The following is a 15,828-nucleotide window of genomic DNA, read 5'->3' as shown; positions in this document are numbered from 1 at the left end:
ATAATCGCTATAAGAAATGTATCAACCCTGTTACCTCTTGCACTGGACATAGTTATGTTCTAATAAGCAACTGTCTCCAACATTTTGTCAAATTGCCTGGTGGCTATTTATGTCATAGTTTATATGCATTCAGAATCCTAAACCCGACATTGCTTTCATCGACCTATGTTTAATTTATTCTGTTTTCTCACTTCCATCCTTCACACAGGATAGTCTGACAGGCACACACACACCCCAAAAATTAAAAATAAAATAAAATCGTAATAAAATAAACTTGTGCTTGAACTGGATGCTCAAAGCAGTTTGATACAAACATTCAAAGATTAGCCGGGGGCTGTTTATAATATTAAAGGAGTTTTTAAAGACTTGTTTTTTCCTTTACTTTATAAGTGCTGTGAATGTGTCTTCTCTGAGTGTCTCCTCCAGGAAAACGGCTGACCTGCTGTACAGTTCAGCGGGCCAGAGAGGGGAGGGGGTCCGCATGATTGACAGTCTGCAGACAGACCCCTGCAGGGAGGCCTCTCTCTCTCTCTCGCTCTGTGTGTGTGTGTGTGTGTGTGTGTGTGTGTGTGTGTGTGTGTGTGTGTGTGTGTGTGTGTGTGTGTGTGTGTGTGTGTGTGTGTGTGTGTGTGTGTGTGTGTGTGTGTGTGTGTGTGTGTGTGTGTGTGTGTGTGTGCGCGCGCAGCCGGACGTCAGTCCGCTGCCACTCAACTCACCACTACCTCACTGTCCCAAGGGATCAGTTTTATACACAAGCACGCACGAACGCACGCACACACACACACACACACACACACATGCACTGCTGTTAAACCGGTGATGGCGACAAAAATAAAGTGCTCAAATGTTTTACTTATAAGTAAATGTATATAAATACAGTAAATACCGCAATGTAGAAGTATACTGCAGGGTGGCTGGTATCAATGGGCTAGTGGGGCTCAGCCCTCCCTCTCTTATGGAGGGGTGGCTGGTATCAATGGGCTAGTGGGGCTCAGCCCTCCCTCTCTTATGGAGGGGTGACTGGTATCAATGGGCTAGTGGGGCTCAGCCCTCCCTCTCATCCTGTGGTGATGGCTTGTTGTCTCCACCAGGCCGAAGGCATGTGGGGAGAGTATGTTTTGCACTCCGTCCGTCCGTGTGTCCGTCCGTGTGTGTGTCCGTCCGTCCGTCCGTCCGTGAGCAGCTAATCTCGGCCACCGTTAACCCGGTCGATGCCACATTTTGCACACACACTCCCTGGATGCCAACGATGAACCTCTGCCCCAAACTTTCCAGAACGGCCTGTTATAGCGCCACCAGGAGGCCGCTTTGTGCAAAACAAGTTTTTGCACAGTACACCTACAGATTTTGTCCAAACATCACGCAAATTGGTACACAGTCTCTCTAGAGCCATTCAACGAAACCGGTCTTTCAGATTTCTCACACTCCATCCTGATTGGTTAAGATTGGCTTCCAAAGTTCACAGGAGTGCTCAGTTTCAAACAAAATGCTGCAAATCATGAACACATCGCGTGATTTCCGTGAAATTGTGCACCCACATTCCCACTAGGCCGAGGACGAAATGCCACATGAACAATTTCAACTCAGACTCAAGGTGGCGCTATAACTGGCCGAAAAGTGTTTTTACCTCTAACTGCACGGATCTGTGGATAACTTTGTATGCCAACTCCCTAGAGGCCAAGGAAAAACCTTTGCCTGGAATTATTCACATCTGCTCTTTATAGCGCCACCAGGAGGCCGACATATGTAAAACACATTTTCTATTATTACTCCTTCAGATTTTATCCAAATTTCACGCAAATCAGTATACACTATCTCCATAGTCATGTGATCAACACGGAGCGCCACCATTTCCCATCTTCCATCCTGATTGGCTAAGATTGGCTTCAAAAGCTCACACGATTCGTCCATTTCGAAAAAAGGCCACAAATCACAAACACAGTGTGCAATTTCCGTTAAATTATACACGCACATTTTCACATGTCGTCCGAGGACGACATGCCGCAATTTTTTCCTCAAAATCAGCCTCACGGTGGCGCTATAACAGGCCAATTCCTGTTTTTAGCTGTAACTGCATCGATCTGTATACAACTTATGTATGCACACATGGAAAAACATTGTACCTGCATCCCTCCAACACGAACCTCCGGCCCAAATCTTCCTCAACAGCCTGTTATAGCGCCACCATGAGGCCACAACCTGACCTGCCCTGGTGGAGACCTGTGCCGATTGGCACTTTGTCTAGTTTATATTTGTTTCGGTGCCGCGTGCGTGTGTGTGTGTGCCTTGCTTGCGTCTTTATTTAATTTTGGTCGATGACGGTGCTGCTTGTTTGCGCCAGTTGCATGTGTGTTTGATTCGTCTTGGCACTTGCTTGGGTGTGTGTGTGTGTGTGTGTGACACTTTAAAAGCAGTGAAGAGATCCGGGGATGAGTTTCAGTTAGCCGCAATTTGCAACACTAGATTATTTTTGAGTGGTGCAACCACTCCAAGGAACAGCTATGTCCCAACCTATGTCCTAATGTGACTATGTCCGTTTAGAGTACCAGTAGGGGCAAAAGTGGCGCTGTTGTGCTATAAACGGAGAGAGAGAGATAGTTTTGCACTGTTGCCTGCTAATTAAAGAGAGAGAGAGAGAGGCAGGGGAGAGGGGAGTTGCACCACTCAGTTCACACAGGTGTGATTTTTTTATAATGGGATAATTCTAGAGTTGCAGCAATACTCTCCATTGACAGCCCATTGATCCAAATTGCATTTGTGATCTGCTTGTATCAAACAACGTTATACTCACCAACATTGCAGCTATGGGCAAGCTTGAATTATCCTCTTTCTATCTGCAAAGCGTTTGTTTCATAGAAATCAAATCCACTGTAGAGATGTTATGAGCTATAGCTACTTTCTGTCAAAAAAAATTATACCATTGCTGAAAATAGTTAAAATTTGTACCTGGGCGGGCTTTGGAATAGCAGCGCTGACATTATATAAGACAAATGCACTTGGAATGGGAAATAGGGTGGGAGAAATGGAATAGGTATAGGGTTTAATTTAATATTTAAATTAAATATTTAATACTTAATATTGCATTGTGGATTTGACAGGCACTAGAATAAGGTTAGAATTAAGTTTAGGGTTATAGGCATATTTTTACTGGGGTTAAGTTTAGGAATAAGGTTAGGTTTAACCGTTTAAGCATAATTTACTTAGATTACTTTAGGAATACCAGGCCGCGCTGTTCCGCCGGCTGTACACCCGGGGCGAGTTGGTAAAGGGGCGAGTTGTTTTGTATTCCACTCTGTTGGGTCAATGCATCAATGCACCACGTTGTCAGCTTGTTTATATCAGGGGTTCCCAAACTTTTTTGGACCAGGTACCCCTTTTGGGGTAGCTATTTTTCCAGGTACCCCCTCATCCTCGCAACACAGATAACAATATATTTACAACCACAAGCAGTGTTTCCTGCAGGAAAAAGCTTTGGCATGGTGCTGGGCGCAGGCCGCACTGGGGCCTTCTTGCGTCGAACATTTTTGATTAATTAATTAATTTGATTCAATAATTAATGAATAAGATTGATTTGTATTATTGCTCTTGTATTGCTATTGGAGACACTGGGGGGACACTGGGCAGGCACTGGGGAGGCACTGGGGAGGCACTGGGGAGACACTGGGGAGGCACTCGGGAGGCACTCAGGGAGGCACTGGGGAGGCACTCGGGGGGGACACTGGGGAGGCACTCAGGGGGACACTGGGGAGGCACTGAGTGGACACTGGGGAGGCACTGGGAAGGCACTGAGGGGACACTGGGGAGGCACTGGGGAGGCACTGGGGAGACACTGGGGAGCATGGGGAGGCACTCAGGGGGACGCTGGGTAGGCACTGGGGAGGCACTCGGCTGGTCACTGGGGAGGCACTCAGGGGGACACTGGGGAGGCACTGGGAAGGCACTGGGGAGACACTGGGGAGACACTGGGGAGGCACTGGGGAGACACTGGGGAGACACTGGGGAGACACTGGGGAGCATGGGGAGGCACTCAGGGGGACACTGGGGAGACACTGGGGAGCATGGGGAGGCACTCAGGGGGACACTGGGGAGGCACTGGGGAGGCACTGAGGGGACACTGGGGAGACACTGGGGAGGCACTGGGGAGACACTGGGGAGGCACTGGGGAGGCACTGGGGAGACACTGGGGAGACACTGGGGAGGCACTCAGGGGGACACTGGGGAGGCACTGGGGGGACACTGGGGAGGCACTCAGGGGGACACTGGGGAGGCACTGGGGAAGCACTGAGGGGACACTGCAGGAGGCACTGGGGAGAAACTGCAGCCACTGGGGAGACATTGGGGAGGTACTGGGCAGACACTGCAGGGAAGACACTGGGGTGGCACTTGGGGAGGCACTGGGGAGGTACTGGACATTTCATATCACACACACACCATGATTCACAAGCCCCCTCAAAAAAAAAAAAAAAAAAAAAAAAAAAAAAAAAAAACTTTTTTTTTTTTTTTTTTTTTTTTTTTTGAGGTGGCTTGGGTACCCCCTGGCTATGCGTCGCGTACCCCTAGGGGTCCGCGGACCCCACTTTGGGAACCGCTGGTTTATATGTTCGAATTGCCAAACAATAAAATAGGGTTACACTAGTTCAACTGTTCCTCATTTTCTGGGGGACCCCAAGGAAGACACACAAGGGCCCCTGGGGGTCCTCCGATCTCACTCTGAGAAACACTGTATACACAATGTATGCTCCTCACAATCCACACAGTAGTTAATCTATCTATCAACAATTTGGAAGGAGTCCAGATTGAGTCTCCCATCCCAACTTCAGAGCGTCTAAAACTATTCTAAACCATAGTTCACGTGCAGTATAGATATATTGTCTCATGGTTTTACCGGGAGGTGGATTGCAATTTCACGCACGGATGCCTGTCTTCTCTCTCAACATCAGAATGTCTCTCAGAGATGAGCAGATGTATCGCTCGAGAGAAAACCACATTATGTTCTGCTGCTCTGCACAACAGAACAGCGAGCGTTCTTAAAGATCTGGCAGCCTTAAACAGATTCTTTGGAAGTGATATATCTCATAATCTCATAATGGTCATGCTCCGGTGTTATAATTATTGTTGCCCTGTCGTAGCACGGCTTATGTCTTTTACTCTCCACTTCTTGGCTGAGCGTGTGTCAAAAGGGATACCGGAGAACTCGCCAGTTAACCAAGTCGCCAGGGCGAAAATTCTTCATCAATGTCTTCATCGTTATGCTAACATGCTGTCTTCATCAGTGTAGTACAGTATGTCAAACTCACAGATGGTATAGTTCATTTCCAAAGTGATCAAATTATTTTGTGCAATTAAATTGTCAGCTAGATGATGATAAAAAGATGAGTATGTGAATACCAATGATAAGTAGGCCTACCATTTCAGGAATTGTTTACTAATGAATTGCATTGTTTCGGTACTTTGGGGTTTAAACTTTTAGCATTCCTACTTTCTCTAGTGTTAACTTTAAACAGCTATTCTCTCTCTCTCTCTCTCTCTCTCTCTCTCTCTCTCTCTCTCTCTCTCTCTCTCTCTCTCTCTCTCTCTCTCTCTCTCTCTCTCTCTCTCTCTCTCTCTCTCTCTCTCTCTCTCTCTCTCAATTCAATGCAATTTAAATTAAGGTGAAGTAAAACTAAAATTCACTAAATCGCGGCGAGACGGTATCTCCGGATACCATCAAAAGTGATAGCATCATTGTGATTTAAAGGTGCAATCCATGGAATAAAACGTTGTCATGTCCAATCTGTATGGTATAGTTATGTTAAAGTCAGGGCAGCACATCATTTTAAATGCTGGATGTTAAAATAATGTGGAAAAAACTGTCTGCACAGTAAATATGTACAGAGCTTGAATATCATGTTAACGTTAATTTCCTTCTATAATATAATGAGAAAGAAAATAGAAACCTCGATATATTCTAGATTAATTGTATACGGTGAAATATTCAAAACCTATTTTTGTTTTAATCATATAGCTAAAAAAATCCATATCTCTGGATTAAAAAAAGTGTACATTATTTGTTAAAATGTCGTTTTGATGTGGACACGCCCACCAATTAATGAAGTATGCCTGGTCTGCCTGGCAGGTGGTGATGGGTGGTGATCCACCTAAACTGAGGCCGCCTAAACTGAGACACATACTGTGCAGTATGTGTGTGCAAATGTCTATTTACATTATATTTGTGCATAAACAAGTGAATACAGGATTCAAATGCCATGTCCTCCAAATGCATCTTTATGCGTGCGTGAGTGCGTGCGTGCGTGGGGTCCATTATATTGCTCTCTACACTGCTACTAGGATTTTATTATTATGACTGTGAGCCAATTCCCATTTCCCACACATGCATATTTGATGTCTGCTGCTGTTTGACAACTTGTATTAGATACTTTTATATATTTGATTAATTTTGTTATTACCTCTACCTCTGTTTTTATTCTTATTTGTGTATAACTTCAATTCAGTTACCTTACACTAAAAGTATTTTCATCCTCTCTTGTACACCTGGACATTTTGTGACAGTTAAAGTGATTTTGAGTTGAAGCGAGCATTTCTCACAAAGGAAGTACCTACGGCAGCACAGTTTGAAAGAAAGCAGGCTGTACTCAGCACACAGACTGTAACAATAATATGAACACAATTTCAGTGATTTACTACGTGGCATGAACTAAATTGAGATTGCATATTCGTACCAGAGATAGTCATTATTGCCACGGAGTGATATAAGGGCATGCGAGTCCCATTCCCCCTCGGTGCCCGGGTACAGTGTTCAGCTCAATGTGATTGCTCAATTGCATGTTTATCATCCATGACATTGGTGAAATGCTTCTTTGCCAGAGTCACCTCATAAAACCCTCATTTACAAAAGTTTAGCTGAGATTAGTCCATTAGCCAAATTACCTAGCCAAGCAGTTGATTCCCGAAAGAGCGCGGCGTCTTCAATCTGCCGCACAGCATGGGACCTATAGCTCCCAGAGAGAGAGAGAGAGAGAGAGAGAGAGAGAGAGAGAGAGAGAGAGAGAGAGAGATGGAAACATCAAGCTTGTCTTCAGCAAGGGAACATTGTCTGAACACATTGATGGTAGCTGAGTCATTCACTTTTTACCTTCCGACTGGATTCGACCAATTTAATTATGCTGTTGACCACTGGCGCGCTATACTACTTCGCCATAAGACGAATAGCAAGAATAGTGACACATTGTGAGCTTGTACATCTGCTTAATTTCCTTTGCGTGTGTATTAAATGACTTGCATAAGACAATCGCAAAACACGGACGCAACGAGGGTCAGTAGGCTATGTTTCCTCAGTTTACGATTTGGCGTTGGGGTTAGGGTTAAGGGACATGTTGGCTGAAGGGGACAATACTGCACACAGCCCTGTTGACATGTATGTTGTGTTTCATGTCAGGTAACTGTTCTTCCAAATCGGCCACATCTCAACATCCTGATCTCCACCTAATGAAGGATCACAGATAAAGTGAGATGATTTTGTACTATGTACTGTGTTTGTTACATAATGTCTTGCGTTGCCATAACTATTCCTGCATTTATGATATGCCCTCAAGAGCAGATCAGTGGCAGCTAGCTCATGTGATTAACGTGTGTAAGAGCATGTTCATACATGTTGCATGTGCGTGAAGTCACAAAACAGGAGCACCTCCAGCCATGACAGCCGGAAATATAAATATGTGGTGGAAAGTGAAACTTGAGTTGAGTTACGTGAAAGGGTGAATCATAGTTGAACATATGCATACTAAACACCAATATTGTATCATATAATGTATCAGATCATAATTTGGTCAATGAGTAGAATATCATGCACACAAGCAGCCAGCCTCTATACAGCTTCACCTCTGAACACATTATGATTTGTGTGACGTGGTTCACAAACTTTACACGTGTAGTAGCTTAAATACCAGTAAGACACCCTGAGGACGAGAAGCAACCTCACCCTCAAGGGCTGGGCGAGTGCTGGAGCTTTGGCATGGGGTTAGATCAACATATGGAATTAATTCTGTACTGGCCATATATGGAGTGTGTCTTGAGTGTACAAGGTTTGATGAGGTTTGGCCACATATGGAATGTGTCTTGAGTGTACAGGGTTTGGTTAGGTCAGATCAACATATGGAATGTCAGAACAGGTCAGTTCCATATATGAAGATCTAAGGGTGGCAGTGAGGGCAGTGTCTTGAGTGTACAGGGTTTGATGAGGGCCCAGGTGGGCCGGGCCTTCATTTTTTGCAGGTTTTCATAGTAATGTGTTGTGGTAGCCCATAGCTATACCGCAACTATCGGTAGCTATGGGCGCGTTCGTTATGGGCGCGCACTGTGCAATGCAAACTAATAGGCGAGTGCGCTACGGTGCGGTATTTTCAAATATCGGAGAGGGAGGCCACTGTTATTAGACTCCTTGTCAAGTTTGCATATGTATTTCAAACATATGGCCTGACATAATGGCATGGAGAGCAAGACACAGGCTCCCTGCCATAGTAGAACTGCAAAGTGTGTCGTGTTGAAGCCTGGTGGGCTCAGTCAGTTAGTCGCTGGTGAGTCACGAGGACCTGAGTTACAGTACAATATGACTGCAGTTCTTGCCTCGCATGTCTCTCCTCTATTTGCCCTTTGTTTTCTGTATGTCAAGTCTGCTATGTAAGGAAGAAATATCTAGAAATCCGGCATCACAGTTGTGCCGGTGTATATATATATATATATATATATACATTATATCTCCACCAAACCAGTTGTCGTTCACAGCCGAGTTTGTCCGGACTCGTATAGATGTAGTGGAGAATTTAAATGTGACGTGGCCTTGACCTTTGAATCTTTTGACCACAGTTCATCTTTGAGTCCGAGTGGAGATTCATAACAAAAATGTCATGAAATTCCCTCAACATCCATAAATACGGACAGACGATCCCAAACATATAACGCCTCTCTCACGTGGCTGTCTGCTGCATGATGGAGTCATACTCATAACCCCCCCCAAATAACTAAAAATGGAAAACTAAAGTGTGTAGTGGACAGCCGGGGGAGATGATGACCCTCGGTTGAAGGTTTCATAAAGGCTCTGTTCAAATGAAGTCTTGGATCCAGTCTGCTCAGATTAGGTCAATGAGTCAGTGCTTTCATTTTCCAATACTGCATTCAGTCGCTGGCTAAACTATTTCCTTCTGTCCGTCGCTTTTCCACTTTTTCATTAACACTCAATGGCTGAGAAGCAAGAGATTAAAAGGCATTAATTCCAGAGTACAATCGCTTCATTTCCCCCCCCTCAACCCTGTCACTCTGTCCCTTCACCCATCCCTCTCTCTCTCTCTCTCTCTCTCTCCCTCCGCTGTGCTCTTTGGGACAGGTCTGCTCTCAAACACTATGACTTGACCCCCTATTTGAATAAGTTAATGCATTGGCTGCTTTGCGCCGGAGAGAAAAAACGGGGGAAACCTATATCAGTTCCATACAGTTGGCTCCGGGGAGAATTTGATTCCTTTTCATGTGTCACTCTCAAGGTGTCACTCTCCTCCCAGGTTGTTATCGCTGTGCGAGCGGTGACAGCTTCAAGCCGCTTCCCCAAGCAACAAAAAAAAAAGAAAAAACAGTCCCAAAGCTTGACGGTGAATGAACGCATTTCAAAGAGACGGAAATGACATACAGTATCATTTATGAGCAGAGATGTATGTGATGATGTTTCATTTACAATGCATTTTAATAGAATAAATCATAGCACAATGTTATTTTTTGTGACTCAAGTGTAAATCACGGATTAGTTTGCAAGCTCTTGTTAAAGCCCATTGTTGTCTGGAATAATCTTGAGTGTTGCATTCGAAAGCCAATGTAAACAAAGCCACGTCTGGTAGCTCTGAAGTGTGCAGCAGTTTAGGTAAACTAACAGCCGGATTATAAAACCATAGACTCCATGGCTTTGACCAGCTTCTGTTAAGAAATGTAGACCGTGTGGTTGGATACAGTATTCTCCATATGCAGACCGCGGCCATCTTACCATATAAGTTAATCGCAAGGTGCTACCTAGGTGCAACTTCCAATGGCAGCCCATTCATCCAAACAGAAAAGTCCTATCTAATTGTATTAAACAATGTCAAACTCACCAACATTACAGCTGTACGGAAAGCTTGATATTCTCTTTCTATCCTCAAAGTGTTTGTTTCATAAAAATCCACTGTAGACATGTTATGAGCTACTTTGTGTCCTTGCAGGTGATTATTTTTGTGCTGGAGTTTGTGCTGGAGTTTGGAAGTGCTCGTTAGATATCACTCACCTGCCCTGTGTACCACCTGTTTATAATTAGCACATAATGCAAGAGGCAGCAGGAAACTACAAACTCTGAAGTAAACAGAGTTCAAATGTTCAATAGGACCGCTACTGGCTGACAAGGAGTATTGCATTTGCTCTTGCATTCTCTCAAACAAACCAAGTAAACTTTCTTTGCGCTAGAGAGGCGGATCCAGGTTCGACTCCTGCGTATAGGGCATGAAAGACGAAGTAAGACCACATCATCCTTGTGTGCTCCAGTGTTGTTTTTGGCAGCAAACTGATTTTAGTTTTTAGTCTCTTGAATAGTTTTCGACTAAATCTACAGGGGATTTAGTCGACAAATGCATTTTGGCGGGCCTTGATGCCGTCGTAATGAATGTTTTTACACTTGCTGAAAATAGCAGATATACAAAGCACACAACGTGTCGCGCTGTGACGTGTTGTGAGCTTGTAGATCTGCTATTTTCAGCATGTAACCAAGTGTAAAATGAGTTTGACTTATGCTGGATCTCTTGTCCACTAGTCCCTATAACATTTTAGTCTAGTTTTTATTTGTTTCCATTTCGTCAGTGGAAAAAAGGTAGTCGATGACCATTTTTCGCCTTAGTTTTAGTCGACACTGGTGTACTCAAATCAATTATGTTTTTGTTTTTGGTACATGCAAGTCCACGTGATTTACACAATGATGGGCCTAAACGTGGCACACCAGCATTAGACTTAAAGCAATTGGTGAGAACTTTCATTAAACCTTATAGCCTATCTTACCCGATCGCTCTACGTTCTTGTTTTCTCCAGCTGAGAAGTCCACAATAACATCAGTGAATTCCACTACCCATAACGCATTAAGACCTGGGGCTCATTAAAGAAAAAAATAAATAAAGGAAAACTGTCTAAATCTAAAGGTTTTCTGGCTATATCTGTGGCGGTCATGTCAAGGACTCTCAAAATGATATGTATTTGGCTGCAGACCCTCAACTCAAAATAATAATATATATAAATAAATGGTTACACAGATGCCATGTCCCGGTCTCTTTCTAGAGACATGCGAGTCAGATGACATGTTGTCCCATGCTGGATCTCGTTTCGGGTTTGACCAACGGGACTTAAAAAAAAAACTCGCAATATTTTTTTCTTCTTTTTTGTTGTTGACATCCAACAGACTAGCTGCTGCCATGAGGCGAATAGTTCACTAGACCAAGCTAGATCAGAATCGCAGAATATAGCTCAGCAGATCTGAAGCTGTCAAAGCCAGGCAACCCATGTAGCCGACCGGCCTAAAATATAATTGGACCATAACAGTGAGCGATACAAGCCAAGACAACAATCACACACGCGCACGCACACATGCACGCACTCGCGCACACACACACACACACACACACACACACACACACACACACACACACACACACACACACACACACACACACACACACAGACACACACACACATTTGAATTATTTTATTTGGATCTGCACAAGAGGCGTAATACAATAGACCCAAACACTGATCAGAATTAGGTTATACATTATATGGTCCAACCAGATATAGCTGCTGCACATGCTTAACACACAGAGGGAAAATAAGAGAAAAAAATATATATAGCACATTGTTTACATACTATTACTTGACACTACTAGACAGGATGTTTTTTTTGTTGTTTTTTTTAAGCCACCTAGGGATAAATGAAACAACGCCTTCTCCAGACAGACAGACTGCCCATAGTAGCTGAGACAGAACAGTATTTAGCCAGCTTTTTTGCATTTGTTTTTAACAATACACCCAATTGCAGACCCCTGAGCACAAGTTTATGGACATGGCCCAGACTTCCAAATACAAGGACAATAAGTTGACAGTTATATCCCAAGGCCATAATACGTTCCACCAGAAGCTGATATTTCATAAGTTTGGATGTAAAGCAAGTGTCCATATACAAATCAAATGGGCAGCCTATTTCAAATATAGTAACAGTTTTTCAAATTTCATTGATGAACACAATATCTGGGGTATTTGGAATATTTTGTAGTGAATTGGCATGCGTGTCATTGTGATCAAACCAGTCTATTTTTACAGTGCTGTGTTTATACATTATTGTTGTCCTGTCCTGTACTCCTCTGATCTTGTCTGAGACCAGGTCCACCAGACGGTCATGTCTGGCAATGTACAGTCCTTTATAGTGGCTGCAACCATTTAATATGTGTGCGACTGTTTCTTTGTCATGTGGTACTGGATGTAGGATGCAGTGTGGGTCATGTGCTGATGGGTACCAGGTTGCCAAGTTGAACTTGGTCGGCAACACCTGTAAACGGGCTTTAATAGTGAAAATGAGAATGTCCTCACCTATGGTGTTATTTGACAGTATAGAGTGTGATAATGAGTGGTTTGCAAAGGGAAGGAGAGCCAGTTTTCCCTGCAGCCTCAGACTGGTCCAGTGTTGTGCACTTTCTGATCGCTTCATTCCTAGAATGGTGGCTCTTGCGGTCGCGGATTTGATTGACAGTTCATGGTGCGCACCGTCCTGCTCGTAGGTCGCACATGCACGGACACGCGGATCTATGATGATGCTGTTGTTCAGCGCAGCAGTTGTTGTATCAGGCGCCACCCACTTTAACTGTAATCCTGATCGCTGGCATAGATCATTAAGATCCATCCAGTCAGACCGCACACCGAATCCAGCGGCTTTAATGTCCAATTTACCATTCGCCTTAGTCTTGAATCCAACACACACACACACACACACACACACACACACACGCAGGATGGAAAAAAAAGACTGTCACAGTTTGTGGTGAAAATAGAAAGAGTATGATTGATTAGCGCTTGCTGGTCGACTCGTCAGGCCCCTCTCGAGATTTGGGCCCTGAGCCTTAATGTGGTCTTGGGGTGCAACAATTTGCATACATCCATCTGTATCACAAGCTTAAACAGGGTGTGAATTAAGAAAGTAATTAGAGCTAATAGATAATAACATAAAATGAAGTGAAAAGTGACTGTCAGTCATTCATTGCTCATGGGCATTGATCATTGGCAATGCAGGGAGTGATTTGTCACTTTTCTCCCAAACGTAAGCTGTTTATTGGGATTTTCGCCACGGGCTATGGAATCTGTACTTGTCACGGCCAGAGCCTGGAAAGACAGCCTATATGCTCTATCGGCTCTTAGTTGACTGACAGGCTGACTGTGGCAGTGGTGTGTGACTTGGGCTCTGCATGCTGTGCCAGGGTTAATTGATCGACAGGTATTTCTAATTGTCTACTTCTTCTCTTGTGCTGGACCTGAGCTCAGATGGAGAGAGAGAGAGAGAGAGAGAGACAACCATTTGATGACATTTAGCCTTGCAGACCCAAAACTAAAGAATATGTCCACATTTGATGACATTTAGCCTTGCAGACCCAAAACTAAAGAATAAGTCCACATTTCCACAGCGTATAGCACTATAAGCATGCTACAGTGACACAATGACCAATCGGCAGACAGACAGGGACATTTGTAGGCCTACCGTTCCATGGTCGTTCTCAATCGATCTGAAATTGCACATGGACATTGACCATTGTCGCATAGAAAGACAAAGCAGATTATTCACCTTTCCCATATTAAAAGGGCCTATGTTACAGCTGTCTTGCAATTCACTTCAGTTGATTAATATTGATTATTAAGTTAGTCTCCGAGTGCAGGTGCCTGTTTGATGTGACTATGGTGGGAAGCTGTTGACTAAACAGTTTCAGCTGGGAAGGATTCACATGCAGACAGACTTGATTTCTCCCCTCCGTTTGTATCTTTGTATCTGGTGCTTCATGTTTAAACTATATCCTAATACTCATTGAAAAATAATTCTGCATGACCTATACATTTTTATACTTCTGTTGGCCCAATTGAGTACACTCCCTGATGAGTGGTTCACCTTTGTCCTAAGTCTCCTAAATCCTCCATAGCTATCAAACCCTGAAGAAGACTGGTGTCGACACATTGGAGTCTTTCTAAAAACAAAACAAAAACGTTATCGCATGGTGGCTACTCGCTACGAGCCGTGCAACCTCCTCTCTTTTACACAGTTAGAAATCTCCTGTGGTGAGCACCTCCATCACCACTGGGTAGTTTTAGTCGACTAAATATCATGAGATTTTAGTCCACTAAATCTACAGTTGATTTAGTCGACTTTTTTTTTTTTGTCGGGCCTTGATGCCGTTGCAATTTTATACTTGCTGAAAATTGTAAAATGACTTATACTGGATCTCTTGTCCACCAGTCCCTAACATTTTAGTCTAGTTTTTAATTTGTTTACGAAATTGTCAATATAGTTAGTCTTAGTTTTAGTCTTAGCTTAGTTTTCATTTAGTTTCCGTTTAGTTTTCGTCGGTCAAAAAAAGGAGTCGACGAACATCTTTTTTGTCGTATAGTAGGCCTATTAGTCGACGAAATCAACACTGGTGTGCGCTCCTGTTCCATTGTTCCATGGGGCACAACACCATGGAGAGTGGGGTGCTAGCGAGGGGAATACTTTTTTTGGCATGCCATGCTCACTAGCCTCGGTCCCAGCCTTACTCATATGCGAACAGAAAAGCCTGGTCACAACCTAAGGCAGAGACGGCATCGGCGGAAGAGTCGGGCCAGAACATCCGTCAGATTTATTTCCCCTGGTTACGATATTTTTTCGACTAATCACAAGTGTGAATAGGAGAACATCCCCTTTACAGAGGTATTTGTCTAAACAGAGGACATATAGTTACTACAATCAGCATTGAAACTTGAAACTCCATTCAGTGAGGATGCAAATTCTGACATATATAGGCCTACAGTACTTGGGCATAGGGGTACAATGATTGATACAATCAAGGATACATCAAATTAAATAGTAGTTTAATCGATCCAACAGAAAATGTATCTAATACAATTTTAAATTGAACTCTGGTCAGAAAAGACCCTGCAGAAACGTTTGTGGGAAAAATGGAAATATTACCCCATTTTGCGGTCCCATTTATCCACACTTTTCCCCCTATTTCACCATCTACAATGTAGATGTATCTACATTGTTGATTACTCGGTTACTAGGCAACTATAATTAGTAGAGACTGTATGCCTGCATGCCTTGAGACCAAAGTTGAAATGCTGATGTACTCAAAGCCAGAGAGGAGACAGCACACAGCCTTTGTCTGACACAGCAACACACATCATTATGTTCAAGAGACTTTGTTCCTCCTCTCACAGTACTGTACCGTATACTTCATACTGCATGATGTAGCACGGCAAAATATCTGATCCAGAAGCATCACACAATGTTGAAACTAAAGCTTGTGTATCTGCTATATAAACAGCATAAATAAGATATGTCTGAACATTACAATGAATGTTTTTTTTGTTTTTTTTAAGATATTTTTTTTGCGGCTTACACCTTTTATTGGTTTTTGAAGGGACAGACAGTAGGCTGACAGGAAACGGGAGAGAGATGGGGGGATGACATGCAGTAAAGGCCGTGTCGGGCTCGGGAGTCTAACCCGCGGCACACTGCGACTGGATAACCAGTCGGGTGCCCAG

The sequence above is a fragment of the Protomyctophum parallelum genome, assembly GCF_964188405.1.
Source record: "Protomyctophum parallelum genome assembly, chromosome: 2".
Lineage (NCBI taxonomy): Eukaryota > Metazoa > Chordata > Actinopteri > Myctophiformes > Myctophidae > Protomyctophum > Protomyctophum parallelum.
Note: the sequence above shows the minus strand (reverse complement) of the source record.